Here is a 14,222-nt window from a genome sequence, read left to right on the forward strand (position 1 = left end):
TATCCTAATATTTAGTTTACTCTTTCTTCTTCATATCTTCTCTTTTAGTAATTTATTTAGAATAATAAGCTCTGTTGGAGACCTTATACTATGCATATGGGAGCTGGGACACCCTTCACTAGTTCAAGTTGCTCCAAGTCCTGTCCCTCCTGGCTTTGAACACTTCCAGAGATGGCGCAGCCACAGATTCTCTGGGCAACCCGTGCCAGGGCCTCACCACATTGTTTCCTCTCTGGCCCTACACTTTGGTGTTCTGCTTGAAGAGCCCTAAGTGACCCTTTAAGCTTAAACAGGGCCAGACAAGTTTCATCCTAGAGGTTTATGAGGGACAACACGGTAATGTCATGGAAACGTGACCCAGTGATTTAATCAGAATCAAGTTAGCAGAGACAGAGGGAAGCTGTCCCGGGGGACTGCTGCAGGAGGGTGAAGGCCAAGAAGAGCTGGGAAAGGGTACTGCAAGGAAGGAGAAAAAAAAACCTTGCAAACCCAAACCAGAACAAAATTACACGCATTTTATAGGGGAGGAAAAAGTTAGAAACCATTTGTATCTTTTAAACGGGAAAGGTTAGAAAAACACTCGGAGAGAGTGCCCAAAGAGTTAATTTCCAGCAGCACTTGAGGCAGCAAAGCCTGGGAAGGCTCCAGGCGCCCTCTGGTGTGAGGCGGCAGCAGGAGTGGAAATTTCCTCTGCAGAACAGCTTTGTCCTAAAGTTCAGGAAGATAAAATGACTCAAGAGTTCCAACGGGAAGATGGGCTTGACTCTCCCCAAGCAAAGCCTGGCTTGGAGTACAGCTTAGTTTCGGGGTGACAGGGAGGCAAGGAGGATGGTTGTTTTGTATTTTTTTTCTCATTATTTTTACTTGGTTGTTTTTGTGGTTTTTTTTTTTTTTGTTGTTTTTTTTTTTTTTTTTTCCTCCGGAGTCTCAAGGAGGGCCGGCTGCCATATGAAGAAAGGACCTCTGAAAGCTGGTGAATGAAAACCTCGCAGGATCCACCGAATAATGGTTGCAGCATGACAAACATTTTTAAAAAATAACAGAACCTCCCAAATTACGCATGCCTGTTTCCTTCCCGTCTGGAGCTTCCAAGGGAGGGATAGCCTAAACGTGCACGCAGGAGAAATGTCTTCTTCCAACATGACTTAAATACTAAAAGGGAAAAGCCTTCGAAAAAAGAGGAAAACAAGCAAACAAACAACAAAAGAGAAAAGGCATTCTTGACTTCAAGCACTTCTCCCTTAAAATTGAACGATGCTCCCTAACCCAAATTAACACCCTTAATTTAATTGCCAGGAGAGTGAGGAGCGCTCTCTGCTAGCAGGCTACGAATTCACATTTTTTCACATCTTTTTTTACATTGCTACAATCATTAACAGCGATAATAGCTACTTGTGAAGAACAAAAGCCCACCTCTAAATGCAAAGGGGCCGACAGAGCAAACCGGCAGACCAAACATCAGGGCTCTTCCTTTAGCTACCTGCTAAGGAAATACATTCTGGCTTTAACCCCTAAAATTAAAACGGGGGTGAGGCGCGATATTTATCCTGTTTGGAGACAAATACACAGAGCTTTCCAGCTCATCTTTACCAGCTATTTTTCCTTAATTGCTGGTATCCTCCAGCAAATGCCTCTTCCAACCCCTCGCAGTGATTTTTGGCAGGAAGCGCTTTTGGATGGGGGTGGTCCCGCAGCCGGGCCGCGGTGGGGGCGGCGGCTGCAGGTCGGCCCCCGCGGGGTGTCCAGGTGGGAGATGGTTCCCGTCGCGGGGATGGCAACGGGGGTTTCAGCTGCCCTTGGACTGCAGCTCTTCCTCTCCGCACCCTCTCCATGTGGGCAGGAGCTGGGCTTCTCCCTCAGCTAAGGACAAAGTTACCCTAAAAACAAAGCATAGGTTTGCTTTATTACTTTTTTTTCCTAATGACTTCTTTATTATTATTATTTTTGTTCGGGTTTTCTTGTGTGTTTGTTTTTTTCTTATTATTATTTTTTCTTTTTTTTTTTTTTTTTTTTTATTTTAATTTAAAAAGAAAGCTATTTATGCAAGTGCTTACACCTCCTGATCTGACCTTTGACAAAGTTGGGGGAAATTAGCGGCAAGTCCTTGACGGCTGCTTTGCTTTTTGCATACCAACCAAAACACACTTCCTTAGGATAAAAAATGCTAAACTAAACACAATTTATTTAGTAAAAGCCAGTAGATTTCTGTTGTCAAGATGCAGGCTGGGCTCCGCACCAATCACGGTTTGTAGGCATGCATACACGCGTGGTGCTCTTCCACACTAAGCTCCCCATCGAAGTGCTGTGAAAGAGAAAAAATACTTTTTTTTTTTTTTTTTTTTTTTTTTTTTTTTTTTAATTAAAGAACCCATTTTACAGGCAGCGAGAAATCAAAGCAAACTGTAGCCGAAATCTTGTAGGAAGGGTCATGCGCGGGCGGATTTGTCCTATTAATAGGACACAGGAAGAGCTGGGAGAGCAAACGCCTGCCCTGAACACAGCGTAGGATGTTATTTGAGGTAATAGGTTGAGAGCAGACACGAAATCAGTATTTTGTGGACGTTCAAACGCGTTGTTATTTCGCGTTAAATAACATTTTACAAGACGCTTACCCGGTTTTTTTGCTGAAAGGATGAGGGATTATTTCGAAGCAGTTAAAATGCAGACAAAAAAACCCTGTATCCAGACTACACCTCCCTGTGGGAAGCTAATACGCATTATAGATAGTAAATGTTCTGCTATTAAGGGCTACTTTGCCGCAATTGGTTTTAAATCATAAACATAGAAATATAGGAACTAATTCTGAGACCACATCGAAGTTTACCTGGAAATGACGGGAAAGTAACAGAGCATTCCCGAAACTGTCAGTACCTTTCAAGGAACCCTTTAATGCTGAAGGACTGATAGTTGGTGATTAAAAAAAAAAAAAAAAAAAAGACAGAACAGCCTCCAAGCTCCAAGCTCCAGTGTCGCCGAGTTTAGGAGGAAACACACAGTATGTTCCTAGAAATCCTGCTCACTAAATTGTTACTTTTGTAGTTAAAATATTGGCTGACACCGCAATAACGATCTCAATAACGTTGTTACAGACGTAGGAAACATTTAAAACATGCCTCCACCAGTTTAAGAACTAAGCATTTTAGGTAAAAAGTCTTTTATAGCTCTTAATTTTCCCTAAATATGAATTAATGGGTTTTTGAAAGAATTGTTTTTACAACAAGGACGTCACAAAACAAGATCTCAGTATTTTTGCTTGTATTGACCTTCATAAGCAGTAAAAAATGTAGAGTTCAGGAGGTGCTGGATCTCTGGCCAGACGTATTTTATTTTATTATTTTTTGTTGAGTTTTTATTATTGTTGTTTGTTTGGGTTTTTTTTTTCTGTATCCACTTTGTATCCATGTTTATTACATTAGTCCATTACAAAGAATTTCCAGAAGAAAAAAAAAAATAATCCAAAACTATGGAAGAGACGAGTAGGGCCTTACTGTACTTTTTTAATTAGCGAGAAAAAAAAAAAAATAAAAAATCTGTTGACTTAGGGTGGAAGAGGCCCTATGAGAATTACTGCAGGATCCAGGTGTATTTTCCTTTCTCTCCTCGGCTTTGAGAGACGAAGGGGACAGTGCCGCACACACCGGCGGCTGCACCATCCCAGGGCAGGGCTGCTCCGGCCCAAGCGGCACGAAGCCGCTCCCAAAACTTTTCGGGATCCCTCCTCACTGTCCAGGATCCCTTCCCTTGCAGAGGGAGGGCACACGAGGGGCGGGCGGCAGCTGCCCTGCTCGAGCCGCACCGAAGGACCGGCGCGGCAGCGGGAGCCAGAAGCAAGCCAGGGGCTTTGCAAATATTCCCTTCCAAAGCGCAGTGAAAAGGGATTGCGCTGAATTATCAAGTAATATTCTGCTTCCATTCACGTTTCAAATAAATTACTTTTCGAATAATCCATTAACTGTTTTAATGACCAGTGTTACTTATTCACCAGTGCTCTGTGAAAGTTATTATTTATTCGAAAATTCTTTGCTATTTCCAGCTGCTCTCCACATAACATGCACTACTCGAAGAAAGCAAGAGTGCTCTCGAACAGCAAAACGCAGAGTTAGCCCCTCATTTTTGCAAGACGGACACACCACTGGGGCTCCTAGTTTCATTTTTAACACAAAGAAAATTATTTTCCTCCTTGCTAAGCACTCACTATTCCCGTGGATCTCCCTGGAAGGTGCTGGGTGCTGAAGCCTCAGGAGAAAACGGGTCACCTCTTGAGAAAGGCCTAACTATGGACTTAAACAGCCGCACTTGAAGAGCCCACATTAACAAGCAATAAACCCTACGGCTTCGTTTCAATCCCAAATTCACTGTACCACGATCAAAGAATGATGTAAGCAACGTGAGCAGTACAGAAACAATGTGCGAAAGTTACATCCAAAACGGAGGGGGGTGGGGGGGGGGAAGGGGGGGATCTCATAACCCAGAAATGCTTTTAGGAGATTTTTAGGAGATGTGACAGCCGCACTCTGGAGCAGGAGCGGCAGACTCGCGCGTTCCCTGAGGAAGCAGAGGCAGCGCGCTCCGACCGCCGTCCCACGGCAGCGTTCCCCGGGCTGTAAATGCCGCTGCCCCGGCACCCACCCGCGGGGGATGCTCAGCGCAAGGGCCGCCGGCTGAGAACCAAAACCGCCGGGGAAGAGAGACGAGGGTTCCCCCGACTCCCACCAGTTATTTTTATCCGCGTCTGGCCTTTCTAACCCATGAGATATTCGCTGCGAGGTGGGGCGATAGAAAAGCACCCTTAGAACTTCGCCGGGCTCGCAGGGACACACAGAGCTCGCCACCGGGAGCGAGGAGCCCGCGGCACCAACAGGGACCCGGGCGGGGCTGTGGCATGGGGCCCGCGGGCTGCTCTCCCTGAGCGTTAAATTAGCAACAGAAAGAGTTAATTACCTAAACCCAAAATATTGCCGAGATCTCAGAAAAAAAAAAAAAAATACACCCCCAATACCAGTTTAGGACAGGCGGGCAGCAGCACAGCACTGCTGGCTCCCGCAGACTGAGCTGCTGCTCGGATTACCCTACGTGATGCTCCAACTACGGAGGGAAGGAACCTTCTTTTTTGTTGTTGTTGTTGTTGGTTTAGATATTTTATTATTATTATTATTGTTATTATTTCTTTTATTTGATTGCTTTTCCCCCTGCAATGTCTCTTTTTTTTTTCTCCTGTACGAAGCAGCAACCCTGTCCCTCTGCGCTAGGCCTTGCAGAACCTTCCAAAACAGTTCAATAAAGGGTAAACCCGGGACAGAAATATTCTGATTGGCATTTAGTTTTTATACATATAAAATATATAAGGTTCATATTATATATTTATATGCACATATAAATATATATATCTAACCTCCTCCCGGCCTTTTTCAGCATATCGGGAAAAAAATCACACTCGAGGTAATGCAAAGTCAAACACGAGCAGCTTTTCTCCGTCTCAGTCTGACAGGCTTTGTCTCTATGTCTGCGTCAGACAGAGCGCAGTCTAAACCAGCTGGATTAACCAGGACGATCCCGGGTGATTCTGAGCAGCGTGACAAACCGCAGTGCTAAAATATGACCGTGCCACTCTCTGCAAACACCTCGGGATTGTTTTACAGTGGCACATCCCCGGTTATCCCTCTGCTCCCTGACTGCCGGCCGCGGCGCTGGCTGAGGCAATTAAAACCTACCATCGCACCCGGGGAAAGTTTTAAATCCCAGGATTCACTTTCCTCTTCACGAACAGTAAAACAAATTCAGGTGTAGTGATAAGCTCTCATGTTAAAATCGTGACACGGGGCAAAGCTTTATTTTTATTTTTATTTTTACAGTTATTTTTAATTAATAACGTTATTTTAAAAAATGTAGTGTTCAGGAGTAGCGATAAACTCATGTAAAAATCGTGACACGGGTGCAGTGCAGTATTTTTAAACAGTCAGTATGGGTTGCTTAAAAGAGTATGATTTCAGCACCTTGTCTTTGGAATACACTTCGGAGGTCCGGAATGTTACGTGCTCGGTTACTCGGGAGGGAAAGGACAGACCGGGACGCTGCGGATGTTGGCATTGCGGGGATTTTTTGTTAGATTCAAGGAGAGGACCCCGTGGGGGAGCAGGCGGTCCCCGCACACAGCACCACGCAGACAGTCTCGCCATTTTACACAGCCACCGCTCCTGCGCATTAAACGGGACAGCGGAGGACGGGGTGGGATCACATCCAGGAGCGCCACAGGCGTTAATCCGGGGCTGCCGAGGAGCCAAGGGACCCCCAGAGGGGCATGCGAGTACAAAGAGCCCTGCTTCCACCACGGCCCTCCAGCGCTGCTTCCAGAGAGCCCAAGATTTCAAAATAAATGGTGATAACAAGGCAGGAGAACCGCGACCTTTTCCAGTTTGTGTTTCCAGGCGCGGCCCTCCAAGCGAACGCGCCTGTGTCCCCCGCCGAAGGGGTCGGCGAAATGCAGATGTCCGCGGGCCGCCGTGTGCTGCCCGTCACGGCGGACAGGGCTCTCAGCCCCGCCAGCCGGGGTCCCGACGCCTGGCACCCGTCCCGCGGCCTCCCGGCCGTGCCAGCCCTCTCGGCCCGCAGGGAAGGGCGGGCGAGGGCGGCGGCTGAGCACGGCTGCCGGCGGGGGGGAGCCCAGAGAAAATGGAGGCAGGCGGGATCGCAGCGCTGAGTGGCTGCATGGCGGCTGCGGGACGGCCGAGGGGCGGGCCGAGCTCCCCCCGCCCGCCTGGGCTTAACCGGGACACGGCGGCGACACGGCGGCCGCTCCTCCCCGCGCTCCGGACACGGCGCGGGCGCTGACGGCGGCCCCGGGGCCGTTCCAGAACGTTCCCCGCGCTGGGCTCGGCCAGCCCGGCATGGCGGGCGGAGGGCGCCCCCTGCTGGCCCCCGCAGCGGCCGCGCGCCTCAGGGGCGCCGCGACAGCAAACCGCGCAGAGTTTGGTAATTCTGTGGGGAAAACGTCGTCTTCCAACGCTGGCTTGGCATCGAGCAGTGTATACCTCCGCCCCGCAACTTCTGAGTGTATAATTTGTGTCAGAATTTTGTGAAATTTTTAATTTAGCGGTGTAAATCGAAAGTGCAGAGTTGCCAACTAAAATGAATGTTGAGTTAAACTGAGCTGATCAGCACAGTATAGTTTCTTTTCCCATTTTTTTTTCCCTGAAGAAGTACGTGCCTATTTTATCACCCCTTTATGGTGGTTTATGGTTCCTTTAAATGGCCCTGAATATCAGATTGCAAATACTGAAAATGTAAATCCGGTTTGTCTAATCTGGAGTTTAAAATATTCTTGTGATGTCAGAAAGTGATGGCTTATAAAATATTTTCATTTAATTAGGAAGCGCTAAGAGGATTTCTGCAGGGAAAAAAAAGGCAAGGAAGCTCAGTTTGAATTATTTATGTACTATGAACTATCATGATTGCTGCTGCAGCTTTTCAAGTACAAAAATGCAGGATTTGCTCGCTTTTCATTTTTAGAACACAATTCTTTAATTATTCAGGCATGCAAATTACTGTGAACAGGGATTAATTATGCAGGTAATCAAGGTTTTATTCCAAGTTTACTTTTAAAAAGCAAAGATTGGCTGATACTCTGTACAGTGTTGCTGACACTGGGCTTGTGCACTGAAATACTCCTTTAAGATATGATAACAGTTTGGGATTTCATGGAAGTAAAAGGGGTGGGGATGCACTTGTGCCTTACATAAGCTAAGGAACACAATACATGGCATAAATCTTGCTGTCCTATGAGAGAGAATGATCTCCTTCCTCAGGACCGAGTGCTCTTCATCCCCTTTCTTCTCACAGAAACACAGAATATTCCAAATTGAAAGGGAACGAAAAGGATCATCCAGTCCAACCCCTGTCCCTGCCCAGAACACCCCAACAATCCCACCCTGTGCATCCCTGAGAGCATTATCCAAACGCTCTCGGAAGTCTGGCAACCTTGAGGCCATGACCATTCCCTGGGGAGCCTGGTCAGTGCCTGACACCCTCTGTGGGAAGAACCTTTCCCTGATATCCTGTCTTACCCTCCCTTGACCCGTTCCCAGCTCCAGCCATTCCATCGGGTCCTGTCCCTGGTCATCGAGAGCAGAGACTGGAGCTGTCTCTCCAATGTCCCTTGGGAGGGAGCTGCAGATGGCAGTGAGGTCTGACCTCAGTCTTCTCCAGCTAAGAAACAAGAACTCTTCCCCTCAGCGCTGTGTACAGAAAGACATTCTATAGAGTGTGCTGTGAAGTGGGGAGGTCAGAGGATGTTTCAGACTGGAAACAAGTGCAAGTAAGAGGAAAGGGGAAGACCCTTAATTCCACTATTTTGTCAAGCTGACTGGCCTCTCTCAGGAGTGGGATCTGGTGCCCTCAGGGGTCTGTCTCCTCTAGGAAGGTGCCACATCCATTGCACAGCATCCATTACACAGCATCCATTACAGGCAGTTTAGTTTGCTTGTGCTCAGACTCTATCTTGGCATTGGCTATTTTGGTTTGGCTGCCAAAGCACATAAATCCAACAGTGGCAGACCGTAAGATGGAGAAGCTCAACTTCTGTGCAGTAAACACTGCTCTGCATCATTTAATAAATGATGCTGTCAAAAGTACCACAGAAGTACACCATCAGTGAGCACTGGCTATATTTCTAAATGTTTTTGCAGCTGTAATCACACCGAGATGCTTCAATTAGCAGTCCATTATTTAAAGCTGATGGGTATACTCTTACACTTTCCAGACGTACAAGTGGCATTGTATCTTCAGTGTGACTGATTTCAGTGGGACTATAATTTGTTATGAAAAACCTTCTCACAGCCCTTCAGACTCATATATTCCATTGTAAAGCTAAGCATAAGTCCCTGAAGATAGTGAGGCTTAGGGCAGGAGGGGTGCAGAGGAGGCCAGTTTCCAGGGTCTCTTACAAGCTGTCCATCACTTCAGTGCTTCTGGCTTTAAGGCATGTCAAGTTAGAAAGCCAAGATTTGTGGATTGGCCTGCTTTGGATGCTGCTTAATACAAGTCCCTTTTGATCAGTAGTGGAAATAAAGCTATACCTTACACAAGGCCTTTTTGGTGTTGGAGAAACAGGGATGTTGTTGCATCTGTCAAAAGAGCTGGATCTGTAGAAGTAAGAAGTAATGTTAGCTTATTCACTGTCCAAGAAGAGTTATGTTATTCCTTGTCCAAGGGGAAGAAAACAGGATTTTTTTTAATATGTCAGAGGAATATTTTAAAATGTTAGGACAAGAGTTAAAGGTCTGTGGAATGGGGCAGCCTGAGTCTTTTGGAGGCCTCATGACTCGTTCAACTTGTTCGATCTTCCTCCCTCCACAGAATTCCCATTCCCATTGCAATTGTTTGATGCACCTTCTGGGCAGCAGGGAGGAGTCCACACCATTAAAAATGCCATTTTATTTCAGACTAACAAAAATGTGCTACTGTGTCCACATTCAGTTAGATGAACATCACAATACAATTAATTACATGGAAAATGCTACAGAAGATATTTATAGCAAATATAAATTTACTCCTTACAAATAGTGAAGAGCCTTCTCAAAGAATGGAAATAGTAGTGCTCATACTAAGCAGTACTGGCGTCAGCATTGGCATATTGGGATTTAGCCGGCTTGAAGGAGGATGTCCTGTTATGAACAAAACATACAAGTTCAAGCTCCTTCTTTGTTCTGAATATAAATTCTGCAATCTAAGGAAAAAAACTGCTTAGAAAAGGAACACGATTAATAGAAATCATGACTTTAGAATGCACACACTTGCATGTTCTGGTGACATGTACTTAAGGAAGAAAAACTTGGGCAGAGAGAAGAGATAAATTAAACTCACAAAGAAAATCTGATTCACCCCCTCATTTTGTCCACATGGTGAAATGTGAACATGGAGAAAACAGCCATGCACACAAAGGACACAACCATCACTGCTTAGTGATGGGATTGTGAAGCTCGATTTACTTCCCTGCAACAGTCTTATAAGGTCCATCTTTCAGGGCAGTTTACAGGTGATTTACTGAATGCTCACCCTCAGGACATGCCATCCGTGGGGTTGGATACTTCACTGTGCGGACACTGATGTAGCCATCATGGTGCAAACCCTCTGCAGGAACCACAGTGTTGGTGGGACTGCTGGAACTTCCTGCCTAGGGACAGGAGTGGGTGGGGGGAATCAGACATCTCCTCCTTGCCCTTAGTTCAGTTCCTTAAAGCGTCTTTTCTTCTTCCCCAGGAGTGGAAACTGCTTCCAGCTTTGGGTGGATGGAAGAAGAAAGGGCAAGGAGCTGATCTGCAGTTACATAGAGTGAACAGCAACAGATGGAAAAGTAGGAGACAAATTAATTTTCCCTTCCCTTTCTGGAGATCTCTCTGGATTTAATTATCCTTGGATTTTATAGCTGTCAACTGATGGATGCACAGCCTGTCAGTGCGTGCTGGCTAATCCACTTTGGGGCTATATTAGATTGGTTGAAAATGACTGGATTAGAATAATATTCTGCTGTAACATAAAACAATAATAGGAGAATGAGAAAGTTTACAGAAAAAGTATTATTGGTGTCAATAGAAGAAACTGAGTGTCAATTTCTAAGAGTAAATGTGAGTTTCAGTAACATTTGTGCAGCAACAGAGAGGGTTGGACTTGTTCATATGAGACTGAGAATTATATAAATGAAAAAAAAAAAAGATAGAAAAATGAGAAAAGTAAATAGGATATATGGCCTTGTGGTTTGGTAGGAAACCAAAGAGAGGATATTAAATTATGTGTGGTCAGTAGCATCTTGTAAACCCAGATGCAGGACATAAAGAGTGGTAAAACAAAAACAATTGGAAGAAGAGAAATGGGAAGTAGTAGACCTGTCAAAAGAAATACAAGTGAACTTCTTTAAATGAGTCCTTGAGGTTTGCATAGGTGAAGATATGTCTTAAGCCATGAGAATTCCTACTGTGTGAAGTTTTTATTTAATGATTCCATGCTCAAACAACCCACCACCAAAACCCAGAATGGTGCATCCACCTTAGTGTGTGAATAAAGGTTTACTCTTACAGTGTGGATTTGGGACTGAGTAAAACGGGAGATTCTCTGTATATTTTGAGGTCTAAGGAAGCTTGTTTTTGTGTATATGGCATTTTACTTTTTTGTTCTTAGTGCAACAAACACACAGTGAGTCTTATGGCAGAAGTATGAAAATTGTTTCTGCACCAATGCTATCCTGAATTGTTTCCTTCGAGGTCTGTCTACATGCCAGTATCACCATTATCTGGTTTGAATTGAGTATGATGCATTTTCTTTAAGTAATTGGGAAAGAAAATTATTTTTTCATGCAAACTGTTTGCAATCTGATATTAGAATAGAATAGAATAGAATAGGATAGAATAGAATAGAATAGAATAGAATAGAATATTTTCAGTTTGAAAGGAGCCACAGTAATCATCTGGTCTAGCTACGTGAACGCTTCAGGGCTGGCCAAAAGTTAAAACATGTTATCATTGTCCAAATACATCTTAAGATCTGGCTTTGATCATTGTTCACCTCTCTAGGAAGGGTTTTCCATTGTCTGTGGGAACTTCAATGCTTTTAGGAACGATAGGTAAATCACTATTTTAGTATCTTAAGAGAGTAGAAGTAGCCACATAAAAAGTCCTTGTATTCCAAAAAGCTCCCTGAACAAACCAAGAGTGATTCAGGGAGTATCAGATCTCATAAAATACATGTGGTATCATTAACAAGGTAAGCCTGATCTCCTAACTGGTTTCTGCCCCTGAGAGGAAGTGGTAATCTTCCCCTGTTTCATCCATATTAGTAATCAAACAGATAACTTATGGAAGACCTCTTAGGTGAGAATATCAACAACTTAATTGGCTGTAATGAACAACAACTGATGAAGTCACTGGCATTCAGAGATGCTTTCTGTACAAGTGCCTTCATTACAAATTGTGCTAAAGTGATAAATACCCTGCCCTTTATGTAGAAAAGTCTTAACAATTTTTTTTTGTAATAACATCAAAACATCGATGTTGCTTTTTGCAAGCCATGAATGCAAACGTCTAGGTCACAGGTTTGACATTTCCCATTTGGTAAAACTAGCTCACACATCCAAAGGGTGTGGAATATTTATACCCTTTGGCTTTATTTTCACTTCTTTCATATCAGCCGAATCTACTGCCACCTGTTTAGCTTTCCCCCTACTACTGAATCCCTGCTGTCTTTTCTAGCATTCTGGGTAGATAGAGAAGGAACTGGCAGAAAAGTTATCTCCTTGCTGAGGAGAAGTGACTCACTGTCATTCAGGAGGGCAGTGATTCAGTGCAGACTAGCACTTAGGCATGTCAAATTCAGCATCCTCAGGCTTCCTGAAGTCATGACAAACCACAGGAACAATGACGAGCTGAAGTAATCTGTGACAAAGGATCAAAAGGCAGAAGGCACCCACTTGCCAGTTGTTTGATTTCTAGGGTTGTATTATTTTACTGCATTATCAGCAGTATGACTTGAAAGGCTAACAATGTAATACACTTAAAATGGCTGACCTGGAGCTGAAATGCATTGTTCTGTCAGCATCTAAAAGGAAGACCATCAAAAAAGCCAATCTGAAGGAGAGGTAATGTTCTAATTTCAAAAAGGGAGCTCTAGCCATGGAAATTGTAAATGAAAAAGCATCTTATGGATTCTAGAAATACTATATTTTCTATCAGATTACACTCTTGAACACAGATTTCATTTTTATTTTCAAAATATAGTTGTTGATTTACAACAAATTCTTAGAAATACCGAAGAAGTGCTGTATTTCCTGTATATTTTTAATACAGGGATTCATTTTATCCAAGTGCTTGATTTGGTTTGGTTCCAGAGTCTTTCTTTCCTTTACCTCTATTTCAGTTAACTCGTATTTCCTTCAGTCCTCTTCTCTTTCCTCTATCTGCTGATTCTCTTCTGCACACCGTTTTTCTCTTATATCACTGTTCTTCAATTTCTACCTTCCATTTTCTGTTCTCTTGCAGACTCTGTTTTTTGGTCAATATGTAAGTAGAAATAATAGCCACCTTTAAAGCCCTCTAAATATTTATTGTCCTAAATCAGATTCTTCTTCTATACTTGTGCTACATATAGAAAACAGATTTCTCTTGTGTTATGACAGGAAGAAAAGTAAGATTTTTTCTAAACAGGACAAGCTTTGCAAGAGCTGACACAGTACAGTTCTAAAAAAGACAGACAAGTTTTGATTTTCACATTACAAAGGAAAAGTACCCATACAACACTATAGTAATTGGAAGGAAACTTGTAGGAAATTGCTTTTCTTTCTTCTTAGCTGCCAAATATAAGGGGACACCTACAGCTGTCAGCCAAAAGAGGATTTTTTCTCCCTATGTTTATGTGTCATAATTGTGGAAGATATTGTCCATGGGCCACTGCCTTTAGAATCAACCCAAGTTATTACTTTTTAAAAGAAGAAAAAATGTAGTGAAAAGATATGATAAAAAGACAGTTAGCCAAGACACTGTGTTTAATCAAGGTGATAAATAGGTTCTCACTTTATGGCTCACAGAAGCTCAATAGACAATTCGTAACAATCAAGTGGAGTTTGAAAGGCCCCAAAGAGAAAAGGGCAAAAGAGTGTGATAGCTCTGGTGTGCACATGAACAAGTCCAAAATAATTCCGTGAATAAAGCTTTTAATCACTTTAGAGGGAATAATTTACTCAGTATAAAATAATAATTCTCCCACATCTAGACACCCCACAGATACAATGTGAGGTAGTGAGGAGCATTCCCAAGAGCTGTACTGGGTGTTGGAGCAATGCTCTGGATTTGGAAGGATGTTGGGCACTAATCATTTGTGCTCAGTAATCAGAAATTCTGTGTTAAATTATGTGAAAGTCACAAAGCTAGGTTCCGGTTTGCTAACTCTCATAGGAACTTGTAGCAAAAAGTCATTGTCTGCACCCAAAGAATGAAAGAATTTAATTAATACCCTGGGGTGAAACATGTTCATTCTGTTTGTACTTCCTAAAGGATTCTTCAATTCTTCAGTTTTCTGAAAGCACAGGTGGGAGTGTGCAGGTACAAGCACAGTGGCACCTATTCTTAGTTCCCTCCTTCTTTTAAAAAACCAGAAAGATAAATTGATTCAGGAAATGACAGAGAGCTGAAGACTTGCTATGGCAAGGCTATGGCTGAAGACACTAAACAGCTGGTCTGTGC

The sequence above is a fragment of the Sylvia atricapilla genome, chromosome 5, assembly GCF_009819655.1.
Source record: "Sylvia atricapilla isolate bSylAtr1 chromosome 5, bSylAtr1.pri, whole genome shotgun sequence".
NCBI classification, from domain to species: domain Eukaryota; kingdom Metazoa; phylum Chordata; class Aves; order Passeriformes; family Sylviidae; genus Sylvia; species Sylvia atricapilla.